This window comes from Aquarana catesbeiana, linkage group LG04 (assembly GCF_042186555.1).
Source record: "Aquarana catesbeiana isolate 2022-GZ linkage group LG04, ASM4218655v1, whole genome shotgun sequence".
Taxonomy (NCBI): domain Eukaryota; kingdom Metazoa; phylum Chordata; class Amphibia; order Anura; family Ranidae; genus Aquarana; species Aquarana catesbeiana.
This window is the reverse complement of record NC_133327.1, coordinates 429,085,143-429,106,954: the sequence shown is the minus strand read 5'-3', so window position 1 is coordinate 429,106,954 and position 21,812 is coordinate 429,085,143.

Genomic DNA, 21,812 nt, shown 5'->3' with positions numbered 1-21,812 from the left:
TATCTCACTTGATGATAAGTTAATGGAGGATAGATTAACCACACTTAGGTGGTTTGTTGAATCCACACCACAAAGGGGTCCAAACCTTTGCCTATTTTGTTGGCTTGAGGGGACCCAGGTCCCCGAACTGAGTTTAAAGCTTTTTGTGAAGCTGCTTTGTTAGAGCCTGCAGGTGGAATAAGTTGTTGGGGTTCCTGTGCCAATGAGGTGTTACTATTGCGTTCGAGGGGCACTTTCCTACCCACCTCAGCAATCTGTTCTTTAGTTGCTGTATGGCCAGATAGAACATCTTGGGAATCTAATTGTGTGGGGGCAGTGTCCACCGCTCGTTTTTTAGAATCGTGTTCAGGAGAATTCCTGAAACTACGGTCTCTTTTTTGTTGTGCTTTAACCTAAGCCGAGTCATAGATGCACACTTGCAACCTCTTGTTCTGTCTTTGCCCTCCTTCGTTAAGGACACAATACAATTTCTACAACTCATCAATGATCTTAAGATACCAGACAATGCTATCCTGGTGACCATCGATGTTGAGGCGCTGTACAGCAGCATCCCCCATCTTCAGGGTTTGGCTGCTGTGCAAAGGGCCTTGCAACAGCATCCTCTGTATGATCCCGCACTGGTCAGGTTTATTTTGAATGGTCTGCACTACATACTGCACCACAATTACTTTTGCTTTGACAACTTCCACTACCTCCAGGTACAGGGTGTGGCTATGGGGACCTGTTGTGCCCCCTCCTATGCCAACCTGTACCTGGGGGAGTGGGAGAAGTCCCTCTTCAGCGACGAGGACCTTGTCATATACACCAGCCATATAACTAAATGGCTGAGGTATATTGAAGACATCTTCATCGTCTGGGAGGGACCTGAGACCAAACTAGTCGAATTTTTTAATTGGATTAATGTGAATGACCGCAACTTGAGTTTTACGATGACCCATGACCCCCACAGCGTCACCTTCTTGGATGTCTCCATTTCAGTTACTGCGGAAAGAAATCTTTCCAGTACTCTGTTTCGAAAGACAACTGCCGGGAATACAGTCCTCCACTCGGACAGTTTCCATCCCACTCCATTAAAGAACTCTATCCCTTATGGACAATATTTGCGCCTTCGTCGCAATTGTTCGAATCATGCCTTGTTTAAAAAAGAAGCTGAGGGACTTCAGAATCGACTGTTAGCAAGGGGCTACAGCCGATCGTGCCTTAAAAAAGCATACAATCGAGCCATAGAACATCCCAGACCCCAGCTGCTTTTTAGATCCAAACCCTCCAAAAGCCCTGAATCCAACCTTACCCGGATCATCATGTGTTTTTCTCGACAACATCAGGCTATCAAAAAGATTATAGAGCGCCATTGGAGCATCCTCACGGATGACCCCAAATTGCGTGATTTTGTTCTGGAAAAACCGACTATAACATACAAAAGAGCTATGTCACTACGGGACAAGCTCGTCCAGAGCGAATACATCAATGAGAATAGGAGATTGAGGCATTGCTCCATAGTGGGTTCTTTCCCCTGTGGACATTGTTCATATTGTTAACTTATTAAGAAAGATAAAATCTTTGTCCTTCCAAATGGTAAGACATTTACACCCACACAATTTGTGAACTGCCACACCCATGGAATAGTATACCTGATGGAATGTGAGTGTGGCGCGTATTATGTGGGAAAGACCAGGCAGGAATTTTGGAAACGCATTTCCCAACATGTCTACAGTATGGAGGTGGGGAACCCGTATCTTCCAATTGGGAGGCACATCATTTTTAAACACAACTATAGGGTCCCAAGGGTGACCTTTGTGGCCCTTTACAAAATACGGATTCCAATGAGAGGTGGCGACTGGAACAAGTCTCTGCTGCAAAAAGAGCAGAGATGGATATTCCAGCTGCAGGCCACCTCTCCACCGGGCCTTAACGAATCAGTTTAGTTCGCCCCTCTTCTGCAAGGGTTTTCATCCGGAAAGACACAATGAATGCATGGGAAGGAAATTCTCTTTTTTTTTCTTTTTTTTTTTTTTTTTTTTTTTTTAAACCAAATTTAATTTAATTTGGTTTAATTTATTCCAATTTGATTTAGTTTGGTTTAATTCAATTGAAATTAATTTATTTGATTTGATTCAATTGTATTTATATTAACTTTATTTCCATTTTCATTTTTCGACGTCCCACAGTGCTCTGTGGAGACGCACTAAAAAGTATATCACCATTTACTTTTTTCCTTCTTCCTTTTTCCATCCCACCATTGTCTTTTCTAATATATACTCTAATTAGCAGTTCCACTCCCCAACATCCATTCCTGCCTGGATTTCCCCTTATGCGACTAACATCGCTAATCACGACCACTTCCAATAAACTTCTGTATATGATGTATAATTTTATGTGTGGGAAATGGAACATAACAAATATGTTTTATACCTCTAAATATCCTACCCTTTGATGAATTCAGCCTGAAAACAGTTCAAAATTCTTTATATATCCACACAGGTCTATACTTTGCACCATGGAATTTGTTTTTCTTTTCGTTGCTCTGTTCAAATGTATTATCTGATTGTCATACTGCACTTTTTTTTTTTTTGAATTTTCTAGGTGATAATGGCAGGTATAGTACAATGCACTGATTACGGTTGGCTATGGGTTATTCCCAGCCACAGAGATCTTATGCATACTACCCAGTAAGTAAGTGACAAAAATTGGTGGAGTCATGTTCCAATGTCAATATGTGCGTGTCCAATTGTTGTCTGTCTCTGTGTTCTATTTGTGTCCCCCTTTATGCCAGTTTTATCCTCCAGGGGGCGGGAGCACACCATTTATGCCTTCCTGGCAGGAGAAGAGGGGAGACGCTTGGGCCCTGCGTCTCCTGTATATGCCCACCAGGTGGCAACACCTGGTTTTGGTCACCTCTCTCCTGCCAGCGGCGTCCCGGATCCCATCCGGACGCCGTGCTCACGCGCGCGCGACCTTGTGCGCGTGACGTTACGGCGCCTGCGCAGTTGCGGCGGAGGTGTCCGAGAGCACACACTCTTCCGGAACGCCGGGGGTCATGTTAGAGCGCACAGCTGTGCTGCTCTTTTTCCCAGTGGGGGAGGAGGAGGAACAAATGTGTCAGTCTGCACCTGAAGGGAGTCAATTTATTGACACTCCCTATAAATTCACTAAGTCTCAGAGGAGGGCTATTGAATCCTTGTAAACCATGCGATACCTGGCCAAGCACTCACTGAGAGATTGGTAAGTACACTCGATACGCTTTCCAGCATACCTCCTCTGTAATCCTATTTTATTAATGACCCCTTATCTGTACTCTAAATTTTTTAGAATCTGGATCATCTAATCACACTGGTCTGTTCAATTGGGTAAACAGTTCCGCCACCACTTTATGCACTTTTATCACGGTTTATTAATTATGTTTTTGGGTGGTGGTAGGTTGTGCTCATCTTGTGTTTTTACTCTCTAGTAATACACCTCCCATTCCCTTCCCTCATATTCACCTATGCACCCCCTTCCCATCCTGTCTACACCTCACTCCTCGTCCCTTTTTTTCCCTACCTCCCCTTTCTCCCCCTCCCCCCTCATTCCCTTCTTTTCCCCCCTTCCCCCTTTTTCTCCCCCCCTTCTTTTCCTATTTCCCCTCTTCCTTCCCTTTTCCTTTCCCCCCCTTCCCCCCCCTCCCCCCCGTTTCCCTTATCTCTCCCTCCCTTTCCCTTTTTCCCCCTCCCTTTTTCTATCTCTTGCCCTTTCCCCTCTCCCCCCCTTTATTCCAATCTTTCCCCCCTTTTTTCTCCCTTTCTTTCCCCCCCCACCTCCCGTTCCCCCTTCCCTCCCCCCTCTTTCCATCGCTTGCCCTAATTTCCCCCCCCCTCCCCCCCCTTTCCATCCAACCCTGGTTGGTCTTTTTTTCCCTATTATTCACTAACATTGGTGGTTTGTTTGAGCTGTTGCCCCATTGCCTTCTACTCAATATCTTTACGGTCCTATGGTCCTTGATAGTCGCCAGGGCTTTTGCTGCTTGTCTGTCCAATCTTGCCACACACCTTCACAATTTCTTCACACTTAGCTGCTCACTTCCCCAGCACCAACATTCATTCTTTCCCCTTTTTTTTTTTTTTTTTTCTGCATGTGTTTCCCTGTAGACCCATGGACCCATCATATTGCTTCGTGATAGGGAAATTTTCAACCATTTGGAGGAGTCAACTGACTCCTCACCTTTTACTTTGTTTCTAGTACCTACGTGAATTTATCTGGGTGCAGCTTTTGGCCATTCGCAGTCCCTTCCCTCCCCTGCATATGTGGGGGTATGTAGACGTGATCCCTCGTAAGGCGCATTTGGTTTTCCACCCGCCGCCTGGGGAGTCGGCCCAATACGGTGGAGACAAAGCACATAGGAGGAACTATTTTTCTTTAAATACTCTGTACTGCCAGGAAACCTGTGATAGGTAATTATGGAATTTACGTAAATATGTTACACTGCATGCACATGGGTTTGCTATCATTGAGTCTTATGCTGTGTTCGATATATGTTTACATTTCCACAGTGGACAACCCATCCTCTGAAGAAGACCCAGTGAGGGTTGAAACGCGTCAGGATTTATATATAGTATTCTTGTTGTCCCATATACTGTATTGTACATTGCTCCTATTCACAGGCCCTGTTTTTTGCAATGTCAGAAGGATTTCACATTTGAAGAAACCTTGGCTGTCTCATAATAAATTGTACTTTGAATTGCTTCTAAACCACGAATATTGTTTGTTGCAATTTTTATGCTGTATTTAGTTCATGTCCTGACTTGAATTGTCAGAAGTTATTTAGTTATTTATCTATTTTTATACAAACTTTTGTACTAATAAAATCAACCTTTTTTGACTACCCTTACTGAATTTTATTGGCTGATTTAAAGCCCCGATAGGGGGTTGTCGTAGTTTCTATCTGCCTCATCTGCTGTTTGCTTAAGAGAGGTGCCCCAGGAGTTCACAGGCTTTTTGTCATTTGAACTTCTGTAGGGACGGAGGGTAAGAGGGCCCCTGGACCTAATCCGTGAGACCTGGAATGGCAGGATTGCTGACCCAGAGGTCACTTTTGTGGATTACGTTCTAAAATTCTGAGATAAAATGGAGACGCTGGTGGAAATTGTGCGGGAAAACATGACACAGGTCCAGACCAGGCAGAAACATTGGTCTGACCGTAATGCTAGGGAGCGGACATATAATGTTTGTCAACAGGTGTATGTTCTGCTTCCCCTGTGGCAGAACAAACTCCAAGCAGCATGGGAAGGCCCATACACCATCACCCAGCGTCTGCATGTTGTCACCTACTTGGTCAGGTTAGGAGAATGGAGTAGACTGCAGAAGGCTTTTCATGTGAACATGATCAAAGCCCATCATGAGCGGACGGCCTATTTCATGCTGGTCTGCAGCAGGCCAGAGCCTGTGGAGGCTGATCCACTTCTAGACCTGCTAGCTGACACCAGGGAGGTAGACTCAGAACTTCAAATAAACTCCAATCTTACACTCACCCAGGTACCTGGGCTGAAGAGAGTTTTGGCAGTACATAATAGCAGTTTTATGGAAAAACCTGGGAGGACACACCTCGCTGTCCACCAGGTGGACATCGGGGCACATCCTCCCATTAAACAGTCAGCCTATCGCATCTCCCTGGATGTGCTGGCCAACTTGAAAAGGGAGGATCAGACGACCAGGTTCTGTGTGGACTACCAGAAGCTGAGTCACCACTGCAGATGCCTACCCCATGCCCCGGGTTGATGAGTTGCTAGATAGACTGGCGACTGCCCACTACATCACAATCATTTATATGAGCAGAGGGCACTGGAAAATTCCTCTGGCCCCTGGGGCTCGGGAAAAGTCAGCCTTCATGACCCCATTCAGCTTGTTCGAATTTACCGTCATGCTGTTTGGGATAAAGAATGCCCCAGCTACCATCCAGAGAGTCATGAATGACTTAATGGAGGGGCTGGAAACCTTTGCACTAGCCTACCTGGATGACATCACTATCTCCATCCCTACCTAGAAAGAACACCTGGTGCACCTGTCACAGGTCCTGGACCAACTGACAGCTGCCAATCTGACTGTCAAACCCAGTAAGTCTCAGATAGGCATGACTGAGGTCCAGTACTTGGCACATCAGGTAGGAGGAGTCACCCTGAAACCTGAGACAGGGAAGGTTGAGGCTAGGGATGAGCTTCATGTTCGAGACGAACCAATGTTCGACTCGAACATGGTGTGTTCGGCGGTTTGCCGAATTACGAACAATATGGGCCGTTCATGCAAAATCTGAGTGGCGCTTCATGGCCCAACATTGGTTCGTCTTGAACATCGTGTGTTCGGCGGTTCGCCGAATTACGAACGATATGGGCTGTTCATGCAAAATCTGAGTGGCGCGTCATGGCCCATAATTCACTGCGGCATCGCAGTGCATTGCTGGCTGATGATTGTCCAAGCATGCACTATGACCCGCATGCTTGGCCAATCACAGTGCCATCTGTACAGAGAGCCATAATTGGCCAAAGCCAGGGTGGCTGTGGCCAATTATGGCTCACGGGGTTTAGTACCAGGCGAGTCAGTTAGCTGCACTTACAGTGTATTGTATATGTGTGTATATATATATACAGAGAGAGAGAGAGAGAGAGAGAGAGAGAGAGATAAATATATATATATATATATATATATATATATATATATATATATATATATATATATATATATATATGCATCCTAGGTGTTGTGTGTTTATATATATATATATATATATATATATATATATACACACTCTCTATTCAGTTAAGCTAGATCCCTTCCTGTTATTCTCTTCCTTCCACTGACAGGCAGACAGGTTTTTTTTTCCTAGTATTTACAGCTACCTAAAGAAAATTGCTGGTGTTCTTCTGATCCTATTAGTGCTATTAGCTACAGTATTTACAGTTAGTGTATTGCGTCCTATGCTCTGCGTCCAGTGTTCTTCTGATCTTATTAGTACAGTACTGCAGGCAGCTGCAGTATTTACAAGTTAGTATAGTGCGTCCTCTGCACAGTGTGCACCTAAAGCTACCTGAAGAAAATTAGTGGTGTTCTTCTGCTCCTATTAGTACAGTACCGCAGGCAGCTGCAGTATTTACAAGTTAGTGTAGTGCGTTCTCTGCACAGTGTGCAACTAAAGCTACCTGAAGAAGATTAGTGGTGTTCTTCTGATCCTATTAGTACAGTACCGCAGGCAGCTGCAGTATTTACAAGTTAGTGTAGTGCATCCTCGGCACAGTGTGCACCTAAAGCTAGCTGAAGAAAATGGGTGCTGTTCTTCTGATCCTATTAGTATCACAGGCAGCTGTAGTATTTACAAGTTAGTGTAGTGCGTCCTCTGCACAGTGTGCACCTAAAGCTACCTGAAGAAAATTAGTGGTGTTCTTCTGATCCTATTAGTACAGTACCGCAGCCAGCTGCAGTATTTACAAGTTAGTGTAGTGCAGTGATGTCGAACCTTGGCACCCCAGATGTTTTGGAACTACATTTCCCATGATGCTCTACTACACTGCAGAGTGCATGAGCATCATGGGAAATGTAGTTCCAAAACATCTTGGGTGCCAAGGTTCACCATCACTGGTGTAGTGCATCCTCTGCACAGTGTGCACCTAAAGCTACCTGAAGAAAATTAGTGGTGTTCTTCTGATCCTATTAATACCACAGGCAGGCAGCTACAGTATTTACAGTTAGTGTAGTGCGTCCTCTGCACAGTGTGCACCTAAATCTACCTGGAGACAATTGCTGTTGTTCTGCTCCTATTAATACCACAGGCAGGCAGCTACAGTATTTACAGTTAGTGTACTGTGTCCTCTGCACAGTGTGCACCTAAAGCTACCTGAATAAAATTGGTGGTGTTCTTCTGATCCTATATTAATACCACAGGCAGGCAGCTACAGTATTTACAGTTAGTGTACTGCATCCTCTGCACAGTGTGCACCTAAAGCTACCTGAAGACAATTGCTGATGTTCTCATACTAATAATACTACAGGCAGGCAGTTGATTCTGCTAGCTGCAGTATCAGTATATATATACATCCCAGCTTTGTGCAGCTACATCTCACTGCAGGCCATTAGTATGTCTGGAAGGCCAACAAGTAGAGGCAGACAGCCACAAGCCAATAAAAGAGGGCAAGCAGGCTCTGTGTCTAGAGGCAACAGTGCTGGTGGTGGAGACAGTGCATCCTCATCAGCGCGTGGTCATGGGACATGCTTGTCCTTTTTTTCGGTAGCTGGCCGTGTTGAGCCACAACATGCAGAAGACTTGGTAGAGTGGATGACCAAGCCATCCTTATCCTCCTCATCCTCTCTCACCCAGGCTCAGGGTACTTTGTCTGGCAAAGCAGCTGCCAAAGCGGCCTCTTCCCTTGGCTCAATGGCATCAGTCACTCCTTCCCTAGCCCCACTATGTCCTCCTGAGGAGTCCCCCAAACTGTTTTACCACAGTGTTGGGTACATGCTCCAGGAGGATGCCCAGTGTTTTGAAGGCTCTGATGATGGTACCCAGCTAGAGGAAGTCAGTAACGTTATCCCAGAGAGAGGGGGTGCCCAAGAAGGACAGCAATCTGGCAGTCATGCTCCCCCAGCTGCAGCATACTGCCAGCTTTGCTCCAGTGATGAGGAGGGAGGGGATGATGAGGTCACTGACTCCATGTGAGTGCCTGATAGGAGAGAGGAGGTGGAGGAGGAGGAGGCACATCACCAACGATGCAGGACGCCCTCCAGGGGCCAGCTTAAGGACAGCACACCGACTGCATCACACCGTAGAGCTCCGCATGTGCAGGGCGCTGCTGTCTCTGTGCGTTATTCCAAAAGTTCTTTGGTGTGGGCCTTTTTTGAGACAAGTGCATCAGATCCCACTGCTGCTATTTGCAACATATGTCTCAAGCGTATCTCGCATGGCCAAAACATCTCCCACTTGGGCACCAGATGCTTGACCAGACATATGTTGACCTGCCATGCAGTTCGTTGGCAAGCGTACCTAAAAGACCCACACCAAAGAACAAAGAGGACCTCTCCTTGCTCCTCATCAGCTGAGATTTCCAACCTCACTATACCTTCAGTCCTCTCTGAGACCTGCACTGAGAGGAATGAAGGTGTAGAATTAGGTGTGTCACAGCCAAGTACTTGGGGGCAATCTGCTATCGGTACACCGACGTCAGATTGTACCAGGCAAATTTCCCTGCCCCAGCTGCTGCACCGCCGAAAGAAGTTTGCTCCCAGCCATCCACATGCCCAGTGGTTGAATGCTAGCTTGGCTAAATTGCTAGCACTTCAACTGCTGCCTTTTCAGTTGGTAGACTCTGCCCCCTTCCGTGAGTTTGTGGAATGTGCGGTTCCTCAGTGGCAGGTTCCCAAACTCCACTTTTTCTCACAGAAGGCAATTCTGGCTCTCTACCGGCATGTGAAAGGCAATGTCTTGGCCTCGCTGGACAGGGCGGTCAGCGGTAAGGTGCATATTACTGCTGACTCATGGTCCAGCAGGCATGGACAGGGACTATCTTTCACCGCACACTGGGTGACTCTTCTGGCAGCTGGGAAGGATGCAGGACAGGGTGCAGTAATGTTGGAGGTTGTTCTGCCACCACGCCTCCAAAATACTACTAGTGGTGATTCTGCCACACCTCTCTCCTCCACCCCCTCCTCTTCTTCTTCCTCCATGGCCTCTTCCTGTGCTGATTTGTCTTCGGAAGCAGCGGTGCTCTGTAGGCATTCAAGGGCCTATGCAAGCATGCAGGCCAAAAGATGCCATGCGGTGCTTGAGCTGGTGTGCTTGGGGGACAGGAGCCACGCGGGGCAGATATTCTGTCAGCTCTGCAGGGGAAGGTTCAGAGGTGGTTGACGCCACGCCAGCTTAATGCAGGTATGGTGGTTTGCGACAATGGCACCAACCTCCTCTCCGCCCTCTGACAGGGACAACTGACCCATGTGCCCTGTTTGGCTCACGTCCTTAACTTGGTGGTGCAGTGGTTCTTGGGCAGGTACCCAGGCTTACAGGATGTCCTGAGGCAGGCCAGGAAATTCTGTGTGCATTTCCACAGGTCATATAATGCCAGTGCTAGGCTTACTGACCTCCAAAAGGAATTTAACCTGCCCAAGAACCGCCTAATCTGTGACATGCCCACCAGGTGGAACTCAACGTTAGCCATGCTGCAGCAACTGCACATGCAGCAGAGGGCCATCAATGAGTACCTGTGAGACTATGGCACCAGGACAGGGTCAGGGGTGCTTGTTTTTTTCCCCACACCAGTGGGCCATGATCAGGGATGCATGCACTGTCCTGTCACCATTTGAGGAGGCCACGAGGATGGTGAGCAGTGACCTGATGCCGAATAATTTTTTTTTAAATCAGATCCCTTCAAGACTGCCTATGCTGATGCTGAGTGACTATCCTGTTATGCTGAGTGATTATCCTCTTCCTCCTCAATGATCATGCTGATAGCTTGTAACAATATTTTTGGTTCTGGGCACCGCCACCAGTGGCTAAGGCCCAATTTTTCAGCCCCTGTTTAACAGGGGCGTGTAATTACAATTTTTGATGCAATATTTTGCAAGGAGGGTTCGTTGCTGCGCTCCAACTAGAGTATCTGTGAGGGGTTGCAGTGTTGTGGCATCAGCACCAGTGCCTAAGGCCCAATTTCACATCCCCTGTTTAACAGGGGCGTGTATTTACATTTTTTGATGCCAGCACCAGTGCCTAAGGCCCAATTTTTCAGCCCCTGTTTAACAGGGGAGTGTAATTACAATTTTTGATGCAATATTTTGCAGGAGGGCTCATTCCTGCGCTCCAACTAGAGTATCTGAGAGGGGTTGCAGTGTTGTGGCACCAGTGCCTAAGGCCCAATTTTTCTGTCCCTGTTCAACAGGTGCATATAATTACAATTCTTGATCTAATATTTCTCAGCAGGGCCCGTTTCTTTGCCCACCAAGAGTAACTGTGAGAACTTACAATGTTGTGGCACCAGCACCACCACCATCACCAAAGGCCCAATTTTTCTGACCCTGTTCAACAGGGGCATGTAATTACAATTCTTGATCTAATATTTCACAGCAGAGCCCGTTCCTGCACCCACCAAGAGTAACTGTGAGGGCTTACAGTGTTGTGGCAACACCAACACCTAAGGCCGCAATTTCTGCAGAGTATATAGGGCAGGCCCCTACTTTCAAACATCCAACTTACAAACGACTCCTAATTGCAAACGGAAGGCGACAACAGGAAGTGAGATTAAATCTACCCCTAGGAAGGGAAATTCTCTCCTGTAAGAGTTAATATGGGAAAAACATTTCTCCTTTACACCGATGCTTTATCACCAATCCTTGTTTCACTAAAACCCCCAAATTTTCAAAAAACATTTGTCATTTGGACAAAAAGTGAGGTGAAATCTTCTGAAGAGGAGCACAGACGGCAAAACAAATGTCACAGGGGTGATAACTCTTCCCTATGTTTTCCAAAAAGCTTAAAATAGATTTTTTAGCTGGAGCTAAACACGTTAAAAATTTACCAGTTCAAAATTACAAACAGATTCTACTTAACAACAAACCTACAGTCCCTGTCTTGTTTGCACCGCCTGTATACTGCTGTTCAGAGGGCCTAGGGCCCCACGCCTTTCCTTTTTATAATTTGGGTGCGGGGTTCCCCTTAATATCCATACAAGACCCAAAGGGCCTGGTAATGGACTGGGGGGGGTACCCATGCCGTTTGTCTCACTGATTTTCATCCATATTACCAGGACCGGACATTACATTAAAGCGGTAAGCAGTTTTAAATGACTTTTATTACTTTTAAAATGTCATTTTGTGCAGGGACTGTTCTAAGCACGGGATACACGCGCCACAGGCATACTATAGACACCCCCCAGGTACGATATTTAAAGGAATATTTCACTTTTTTTTCACTTTTTAGCATCATTAAAATCACTGCTCCCGAAAAAACGGCCGTTTTTAAAACTTTTTTTTGCATTGATACATGTCCCCTGGGGCAGGACCCAGGTCCCCAAACCCTTTTTAGGACAATACCATGCAAATTAGCCTTTGTATTTAGCACTTTAGCACAATTCCGAACGTTCGAGTCCCATAGACGTCAATGGGGTTCTAAAGTTTGAGCAAATTTTCGGTCCGTTCGCAGGTTCTGGTGCGAAACGAACCAGGGGGTGTTCGGCTTATCCCTAGTTGAGGCAATCCTGGCCTGGCCTACCCCCCAAACCAAAAAAGCAGGTTATATCATTCTTGGGGACAGCTGGCTACTATAGGAAGTTTGTATGTAACTATAGTAGCCTGGTGAAACCTCTGACTGACCTAACCAAAAAGAAACTGTCCAAGGTGGTGCCTTGGACACCAGAATTTGAGCAGGCATTTCAGGCCTTGAAGGAGGCACTGGCCAGCGCCCCTGTGCTACAGGCTCCAGACTTCACCTGTCGTTTCCTAGTGCAGACTGATGCCTCTGCCTATGGATTGGGTGCAGTCCTGAGCCAGGTGGATGATGCCGGAGCGGAACATCCTATCCTCTACCTGAACTTGAAGCTGCTTCCCAGGGAAGTAACATACGCCCCGATCGAAAAGGAGTGTCTTGCGATTATGTTGGCTCTCCAGAAGTTGCACATACCTTTATGGACGGCACTTCACTGTGATCACTGATCGCAATCCCTTGAGCTGGCTAAATCGTGTTGCTGGGGTGCCAGTGTGTTGGATTAGGAGTAGTTAGCAACTAGTTCATTTTAGGTTGCTAAAGGTGGCCATACACTATACAATCTGATTGTACAAGCTCTGTACAATCGCATTTAGATTTACCAAAACTATATAATGTGAGGACACACCAGCTATCCAATCACTCTGTATCCAATCAGGCAGGCTCTTGCACTATGTAATTGATGGCAGACCTAAAGGAGATTGTACAATCAGATTGTATAGTGTATGCTGAGCTCTACAGAACCCAGGACACACTTCTCCTATTTTCAATACTACAGCTCTATCCATATAGGCTGGTATCTGATCTCTCATTTCCTGCACTCTCCAAATGAACAGATCTATGCAAGATGAATTTAAGACAAGCAAAATGTCTGTATTTAGTGAGACCAGTGATCACTGATTAATTGTAATAGAAAACCGTGCACCTAGCTGGGGGTGTTTGGGATCTGCTGGAAGGAGGGAATGCAGCCACAGGTGTGTGCTAATGAGTGTAATGATATCACGTACTGGACACACGAAAAGCTGTAGCTAGTGGCCATGTTGTTTTGGGAATCTTACGTCAGCCATGACAGTCTTGGCTAACAATTACACATTGCAGTATAAACCTGAACCCCTCCCTCCTTCCTTAGTTCCAGGAATTCACAGGCTTAACTCAGAACCCTTCAAAAGAGTTGTTATCTCAACATAGAGAAAGCAGAACCCAGGCTTAGACCTATGGAAACAGGTCATGTAGGCCTGGCAGGATGTCCAGGCCTATCGTAAAACTATAACCAAATCCCTTCAGAATACATAGCCTGCCATCAAAGGAGGCTCATACTTAATTAGGGTCATAAAGGGTACGCAGAGCAGAAGTGACCTATCAGGGACCCCTGTTCATTTTAAAACTTAAGAATTCACACATGACTCATAAACTCAGACAGGAACATGACAGAGTAATAAAAAGTATATATTTGAATGTGGAATTTCATACTGAACAAATTAAGTCTAGGCTTGACCCTGCTAAGACATTCAAGAGGGAAGATAGCTGTCAGATGCCCCCTGGGTGACACGGTCATCTGAACTATGCTGAGTTTGGTATCCGAGTACACGAAATTCAATGATGAACAATAATCTATCAGTTTCAAGAATGCAACCAGTGCATATTGGAAGATATAAATAATGGTATAAAACTGTGTGTAAGGGAGAGTCATTAAACTGTCATCAACCCAGAACAGCCCATGGAACCTCCTTATCCATTTTATTGGTCAGGGGCATATGTCCTAACTCCTTTGGTCCCAGAGAAAAGAGGAGAAACCAAGATAGTGGTCAGTTCTCCTTTACCATCAAACCAGGAACATCTGCTAAGTATGAGAGCCAATTACCCAGCCTATCGATCGAACTATGATCAACCCTTGCACATTAATTGAAAGTATTCTTCCTCCTTAATTCTACCTTATTTCTTTGTGGCTGTATATTGTCTTTATTTTGTTGAAACATCTTTTTCTGTAAATAATATATTTGCACCAATTGTGACCTTTTTTGTTATTAAAACCTTATTTTGAAAAGTGTTAACCTTGTCCCTAAAGCTCTTAATGCAAGCTAGAAAGAACCTGTCTTTTGAACAGTGCTACTGTATAGGATAAAGCTTTCTGAACATACCTGTCTGTGGTAACTAGGCATGAGCCAAACACCCCCCGGTTCGGTTCACGGCAGAACATGCGAACAGGCAAAAAATTTGTGCGAACACACGAACACCGTTAAAGTCTATGGGACTCAAACGTGAAAAATCTAAAGTGCAAATTTTAAAGGCTAATATGCAAGTTATTGTCATAAAAAGTGTTTGGGGACCCGGGTCCTGCCCCAGGGGACATGTATCAATGCAAAAAAAAGTTTTAAAAACGGTCGTTTTTTCGAGAGCAATGATTTTTTTTTTTTTTTTTAATTTTGTATCCATTCATTGTATAACAGCATGTAATTGCTTAATATTGTTTAAAATCCATTTGTTTTGATCTTTGGCACTCTCGCACACTCCATTCTTTCCTTCTATATATTCTACCATTCAGCCAACTGACACACATTACTAGTGTTTAAATTATGTAATGGTTTGAAACATAATTGAAAGTAGTCTGCTGGACATTCACATAACTACTAGTAGATACAAATTCAACAGAAGAACTCTAATGGATGCACGGATCTTATGCAGGCACTCACGTGAAGAGTTGCTAAGACTCATACTCTCTTTTAGTGGAATGATTTCCAGAGGTGTCTGACCACAGACCATGGCGATGACTTTGGGGACCCTGCTTTTCATTTTGCTGATTCTTTGCAGCATCTAGAAAAGGAGGACATGAAGCTCTTCGGGGATTCTGGGTGTTCATGATGTAGCTGCTTAATGTACTCAGTGCTGTTGATATTTCAGAAGGTTTCTGTAATGACTGTTGCTCCACAGCTAGGACCTTTTTTGTCAGAAGAGTGTGATCCTGATGCATTTGTTTAACCATCTGGTCCATCTTGTAACACAATGATCGGCATGATCTGATGGACTTGTCTACTGACCCCCAGTCCATATGACAGCTCTTTTGTTCATCTTCATTCTCTGAGCCACTGTATACAATTCTGCGCTTTATTGTAGAATCTTTTCTTTCTGCATAGCTTTTCAGCCTCTTCTGTGGTCACGATTTTCTGTGATTTGCCACTGAATTTTGTTCTGGATTTGTAAATGACTGCTCGAGGTTCGAGGCAGTATCTTCATTAATCACCAGCTCACTTTCATAAGAGGATAAATCTGAGGGATCATCAGATTCATCTGTGTTGTAATTTTCATACCCTCGGTTTAAAGAAGTTTTCAGATGGTTGTTGGGCTCCTCTGTAGAGCTATCATGATCTTCTCTGATTACTCTTTTGATGCCTTTGCTAGGCTTCTGTTCAGTGTACCATGGCGATCTGTTCTCAAAAGCCTGAATGGTGGTTTGTGATGTTTTGGAAGCAGATAACTGATTGTAGTTACCAGTACTGTCAATCATGAGAGGCTGGTTTGATTGAAAAGAGGATATTAGTTCATAAGAGTGAGATGTTCCAACAGGTTCAAACTGCGGCTGAGCTGGCCGTAACTGTATGACCTCTTTCCACAAGGCCTCATTTTCCCTCTTTAGGGATTCCACAGTTGAATCAAGTACATCTTGTCTTGCTTGAAGCTGATGCAGAAACGTCAGTATTTTCTGCATGTCATCTGGTCCAGATTTACCTTCTTCAATATGAGGAACAGATACCTTAGCCTTCTGGAATACACGCCTCTCCAGTACTTGACGTTACCTTCCGTTTTATCTTTGTTTGTAACTCTTCTTGGCCACACTTGAAAAAAGGATGCTGGTTTCTGCCTGAGCAGTATTTATCATGTCTAGCTGCACCAGACTCATCCTGCATAACTTTATGAAAGCCATACCAACTGAGTTGCCTTACAAAACTTGCCATGTTGTTATGTTTGAAATGTTTGAGTAATATCTCTTTTGCAAAGCTTTCTTCGTCCAACACAATAAAACTGTTTGTTGGGAGCAATGATTTTAATAATGCCTGTGAAACAATAAAAGTGAAATATTAATTTAAATATTGTGCCTGGGGGGTGACTAGTCCCTGCACAAAATGACATTTCTAAAGGAATAAAATTAATTTAAAACTACTTGCGGCTGTAATGTAATGTTGCCCCCCCCAGCCCCTTACCAGGCCCTTTGGGTGTGATATGGATATTAAGGGGAACCCCGCACCCAAATAAAAAAAAAAAAGTGTGGGGCCCCCAGGCTCTGTATACTCTGAACAGCAGCAGTATACAGGTGGTCCCCGGGTTACAAACAAGATAGGACTGTAGGTTTGTTCTTAAGTTGAATCTGTTTGTAATTTGGAACAGGTACATTTTGTAAGTGTAGCTCCAGCTAAAAAAATCTATTTTTAAGCTTTTTGGATACATAGGGAAGGGTTATCATCACCTCTGTAACATTTGTTTTGCTGTCTGTGCCCCTGTTCAGAAGATTTCACCTCACTTTCTGTCCCAATGACAATTGGATTTAGTAAATTTGGGGTTATTAGGAAATAAGTAAAAAACACTGCGCTCTATATAAAAAAAAGGTCAATAAGCAGCAGCATACGTTGTGACAAACAACTATAGATAAAATTAAAAAATGCAGCGCTAAACAATGTTATAGCTAAAAAAAATACTGAAACATACATGAGTCCATATATGCGTATAAATGAAAAATGTGATGACAAAACATAAGTCCAAGTAATAAAAATAGTGGGTGAGTGGAGTATTAACTCATGTCCATACATTAAAGGCAGGACGGAAATGGATGGTTAAAGACCCAAACAACTGATGGATAAAGTGTAGATCCGTGGGGTTAGGTTGGCATCGATGGTGTTAAACATCAAATAAATGAATAAAGATGGATACTCTTACCAAAAAAGGTGGACTCTCCTGTCAGCGACATGCAGTCAATCAGGCAATGAGCCCCATCATGCTGGAAAGGGAATCCAGAATGTTGAAACACACAGGGTAAACTTCCAGCAACAGGAACCCCAAGGAACATGCGATAGGTGCCGAGGATGGAAATTTCCAGGTGTAGAGTGGTAAACCAGCACTGGTCATCCAAAGGGAAGATATTCTCATTCAGTTTCGAGCTTTGCCTTTTGGTATGATAGTTGTGGTCCCAACAGACAAGTAATAGTAGATTCGGAATTCAAATCTACTATTACTTGTCTGTTGGGACCACAACTATCATACCAAAAGGCAAAGCTCAAAACTGAATGAGAATATCTTCCCTTTGGATGACCAGTGCTGGTTTACCACTCTACACCTGGAAATTTCCATCCTTGGCACCTATCGCATGTTCCTTGGAGTTCCTGTTGCTGGAAGTTTACCCTGTGTGTTTCAACATTCTGGATTCCCTTTTCAGCCCGATGGGGCTCACTGCCTGATTGACTCCATGTCGCTGACAGGGGAGTCCACCTTTTTTGGTAAGAGTATCCATCTTTATTCATTTATTTGATGTTTAACAACATCGATGCCAACCTAACCCCACGGATTTCCGTCCTGCCTTTAATGTATGGACATGAGTTAATACTCCACTCACCCACTATTTTTATTACTTGGACTTATGTGGGGTCATTGGGGAAACAAGGATTGGTGATAAAGCATCAGTGGAGACAACTTTTTCCCATATTAAAGGGGTTGTAAAGGTTTGTGTTTTTTCACCTTAATGCATCCTTTGCATTAAGGTGAAAAAACACCAGGCAATGACGGCCCCCCCAGCCCCCCCATTTACTTACCTGAGCCCGTTCACCTGCTGTGCACATCCCCCAGCGTCCTCTTCTCCACGGAGTCTGGCCGTTGATTGGATAGATAGTAGAGATTGATAGCAGCACAGCCATTGGCTCGCGCTGCTGTCAATCACATCCAATGACGTGGCCTGCCGGGGGGCGGGACCGAGTCATACACGATGTGTCTATGGATGCAGCGTGTATGACAGGGAGCACGCCCGCAAGCTAACCCCCTCTGGATTGAGCTTCCCAGAGGGAGGTTAGCTATTGCAGGGAGGAGCTGAGACAGCCGCCAAGGGACCCCAAAACAGGAGGATCGGGGCCACTCTGTGCAAAACGAGCTGCACAGTGGAGATAAGTTATTTAAAAAAAAAAAAACAAACCCGTACAACCCCTTTAACTCTTACAGGAGATAATTTCCCTTCCTAGTGGTAGATTTCCTCTCACTTCCTGTTGTTTCCCTCTGTTTCTAAGCAGGAGTCGTTTGTAAGTTAGATGTCTGAAAATAGGGGATCACCTATTTGGAAAATTGGAATTGCGCGCCCCTGATAAACAGGGGCAATAAAATTGGGCCTTAGGTGGTGATGGTGGTGGTGTCACAACATTGGAAAGCCTCAAAGATACTTTCGTTGAGCGCAGGAACAGGCCCTGCTGTGAAATATTAGATCAAAAATTGTAATTACATGCCCCTGTTAAACAGGGGCAGAAAAATTGGGCTTTAGGCAGTGGTGGTGGTGCACTGAACCGAAAAAATTCCTAGAAGCTATCATCATGAAGATTGAGGAGGAATAGGATAGTCACTCAGCATAATAGGATAATCACTCAGCATATGCAGTCTTCACGGGATCCCACATCCATAGAAAAATCAATCGGTTACATCAGTATCAGGTACTTGGTAGCTGGTGATCCAAGACTGATTCATTTTTATGAATGTGAACCGATCAACAGAGTCTGTGGAAAGGCGCACTCTGTGATCGGTTACAAAGCCTCCAGCAGCACGCAAGAACGCTGGATACAGGACAGGCCAGTAGCTCAATGGCATATTGAGCAAGCTCTGGCCAGTGGTCCATCCCCAAAACCCAGTAACCCAGTGGATGTTCTGGTGGAAAGCATCCTGCACCATGTAATTCAGATGCTGGTGATGGTTGCTGGAACAGATCAGACCTGGGCCCTGAGGACTGAAGAATTGTCTGAAGACATCGGTCAGCCAGCCACCTTCTCCACCGCTCTTTCTGTGACTAAATGAAGCCTCAGCAACACGTTGTCCAGCACCAGGAAATTGTGACCTCCCAGGCTTTGGAAACGCATTGCACAAACCTTTCTGCAAGGCCTCCCAAAGATGTTTCATCCTCTGCTCCCTCTGCGAAGGATGGATAAGTTCTGCAACCTTACCCTTGTAACGTGGATCAAGAAGGGTTGCCAGCCAGTAACGATCCCTCTCCTTGATACCACGAATCCTAGGATCCTTTCGCAGGCTTTGCAGGATCAGGGAGGCCATGCAGCGTAAGTTTGCAGAAGCATTCGATCCTGAGTCCTCTGGGTCACTAAGGATCACATGATCCTCAACCACCTCCTCCCAGTCATGTACAATTCCATGGGTTTCTGGGGACTGCAAATGATCCCTTGAAGACTGCTGCTGATGCTGAGTGTTATCCTCCACCTCCATGCTGACACAATCCTCCTCCTCCTCCTCCACTTCTTCTTCCTGTGTGATTGGCGGGCCTGCAGGGATACTAGTATCTGGATAAAGGGGGCCTTGAGAAGTAAGGAAGTCCTCCTCTTCCTCCCGCTGTTCTGCCTCAAGTGCCCTGTCCATTATTCCATGAAGTGTGTGCTCCAACAAGAAGACAAGAGGGACAGTATCACTGATGCATGCACTGTCATTGCTCACCATCCTCGTGGCCTCCTCAAATTGTGACAGGACAGTGCATGCATCCTTGATCAGTAGCCACTGGCATGGAGAAAAAAAGCCAAGCTCCCCTGACCCTGTCCTGGTGCCATACTCACACAGATACTCATTGATGGCCCTCTGCTGCATGTGCAGCCGCTGCAGCATTGCCAACCTGGAGTTCCACCTGGTGGGCATGTCACAAATGAGGCGGTTCTTGGGCAGGTTGCATTCTCTTTGAATGTCAGCCAGCCTAGGACTGGCATTATATTACCAGCGGAAATGACCACAGACTTTCCTGGCCTGCCTCAGGAGATTCTGTAAGCTCAAGAACCGCTGCACCACCAAATTCAGGACGTGAGCCAAACAGGGAACATGGGTCAAGTGTCCCTGTTGGAGGGCAGAGAGGTGGTTGGTGCCATTGTCGCATACAACCATTCCTGGCTGAAGCTGGTGTGGCGTCAACCACCTCTGAGCCTGCCCCTGCAGAGCTGACAGAATCTCTGCCCCAGTGTTGCTCCTGTCCCCTAAGCAGACCAACTCAAGCACTGCATGGCATCTTTTTGCCTGAGTGCTTGTGTAGCCCCTTGAACTCCTAAGGAGCACCGCTGGTTCAGAGGAGAAATCTGCAGAGGAAGAGGCCATAGAGGAAGAAGAAGAGGAGGGGGTGGAGGAGAGAGCTGTGGCAGAATTACCACTAGCATTTTGGAGGCGTGGTGGTGGAACAAGCTTCAACAATACTGAACTGTGTTCTGCATCCTTCCAAGCTGCCAGCAGAGTTACCCAGTGCGTCGTGAAAGAAAGATAACGTCCCTGTCCATGCCTGCTGGACCATAAGTCAGCAGTAATATGCACCTTACTGCTGACCGCCCTGTCCAAGGAGGCCAAGACATTTCCTTCCACATGCTGGTAGAGAGACGAAATGGCCTTCCATGAAAAGAAATGGTGTTTGTGAACCTTACACTGAGGTACCGCACATTCCACAAATTCATGAAAGGGGCAGAGTCTACCAGCTGAAAAGGCAGCAGTTGCAGTGCTAACAATTTGGCCAAGCTAGCATTCAGACGCTGAGCATGTGGATGGCTGGGACCAAATTTCTTTCAACGGTTTAGCAACTGGGGTAGGGGAATTTGCCTGCTAAAATCTGATGTTGGTGTACCGCTAGCAGATTGGCCGAAAGTACTTGGGACACTTATTTCTATACCTTCATTCCTCTCAGCACAGGTTTCTGATAGGACTGGAGGTATAGTGGGGTTGGAGATCCCAGCTGATGAGGAGCAAGGAGAGGTCTGCCTTGTTCTTTGATGTGGGTCTTTTAAGTTCTGTTGCCAATGGACTGCATGGGACGTCGTCATATGTCTGGTCAAGCATGTGGTGCCCAAGCAGCTGCTGTTTTGGCCACGCTTGACACGCTTCAGACATATGTAGCAAACAGCAACGGTGCAATTTGCTGCACACTTGTCAAAAAAAGGCCCACACCAAAGAACTTTTAAAAATATGTGGGGAGTCAGCAGCGCCCTGCACCTGCTTAGTTCTGTGGTGTGATGCAATAGGGTGGCTTCCATTAAGCTGCCCCCTGGAGGGCATCTTGCCTCATTGGAGATGTGCCTTCTCCTCCTTCTCCTCCTCCTCCTCTCTTCTATCAGGCACCCAAGTAGAGTCAGTGACCTCATCATCCCCTCCCTCCTCATCACTGGAGCAAACTTGGCAGTATGCTGCAGCTTGGGGAACATGACTGCCAGCTTCTTGACCTTCTTGGGCACCCCCTCTCTCTGGGCTCACGTTACTCCCTTCCTCAACCTGGGTACCATCATTGGAGCCTTCAAATCGCTGCGCATCCTCCTGCAGCATGTAACTGACACTGTGGTCGAATAGTTCAAGGGACTCCTCCGTGCATGATGGTGGGGCTAGGGAAGGAGTGACTGTTGACATG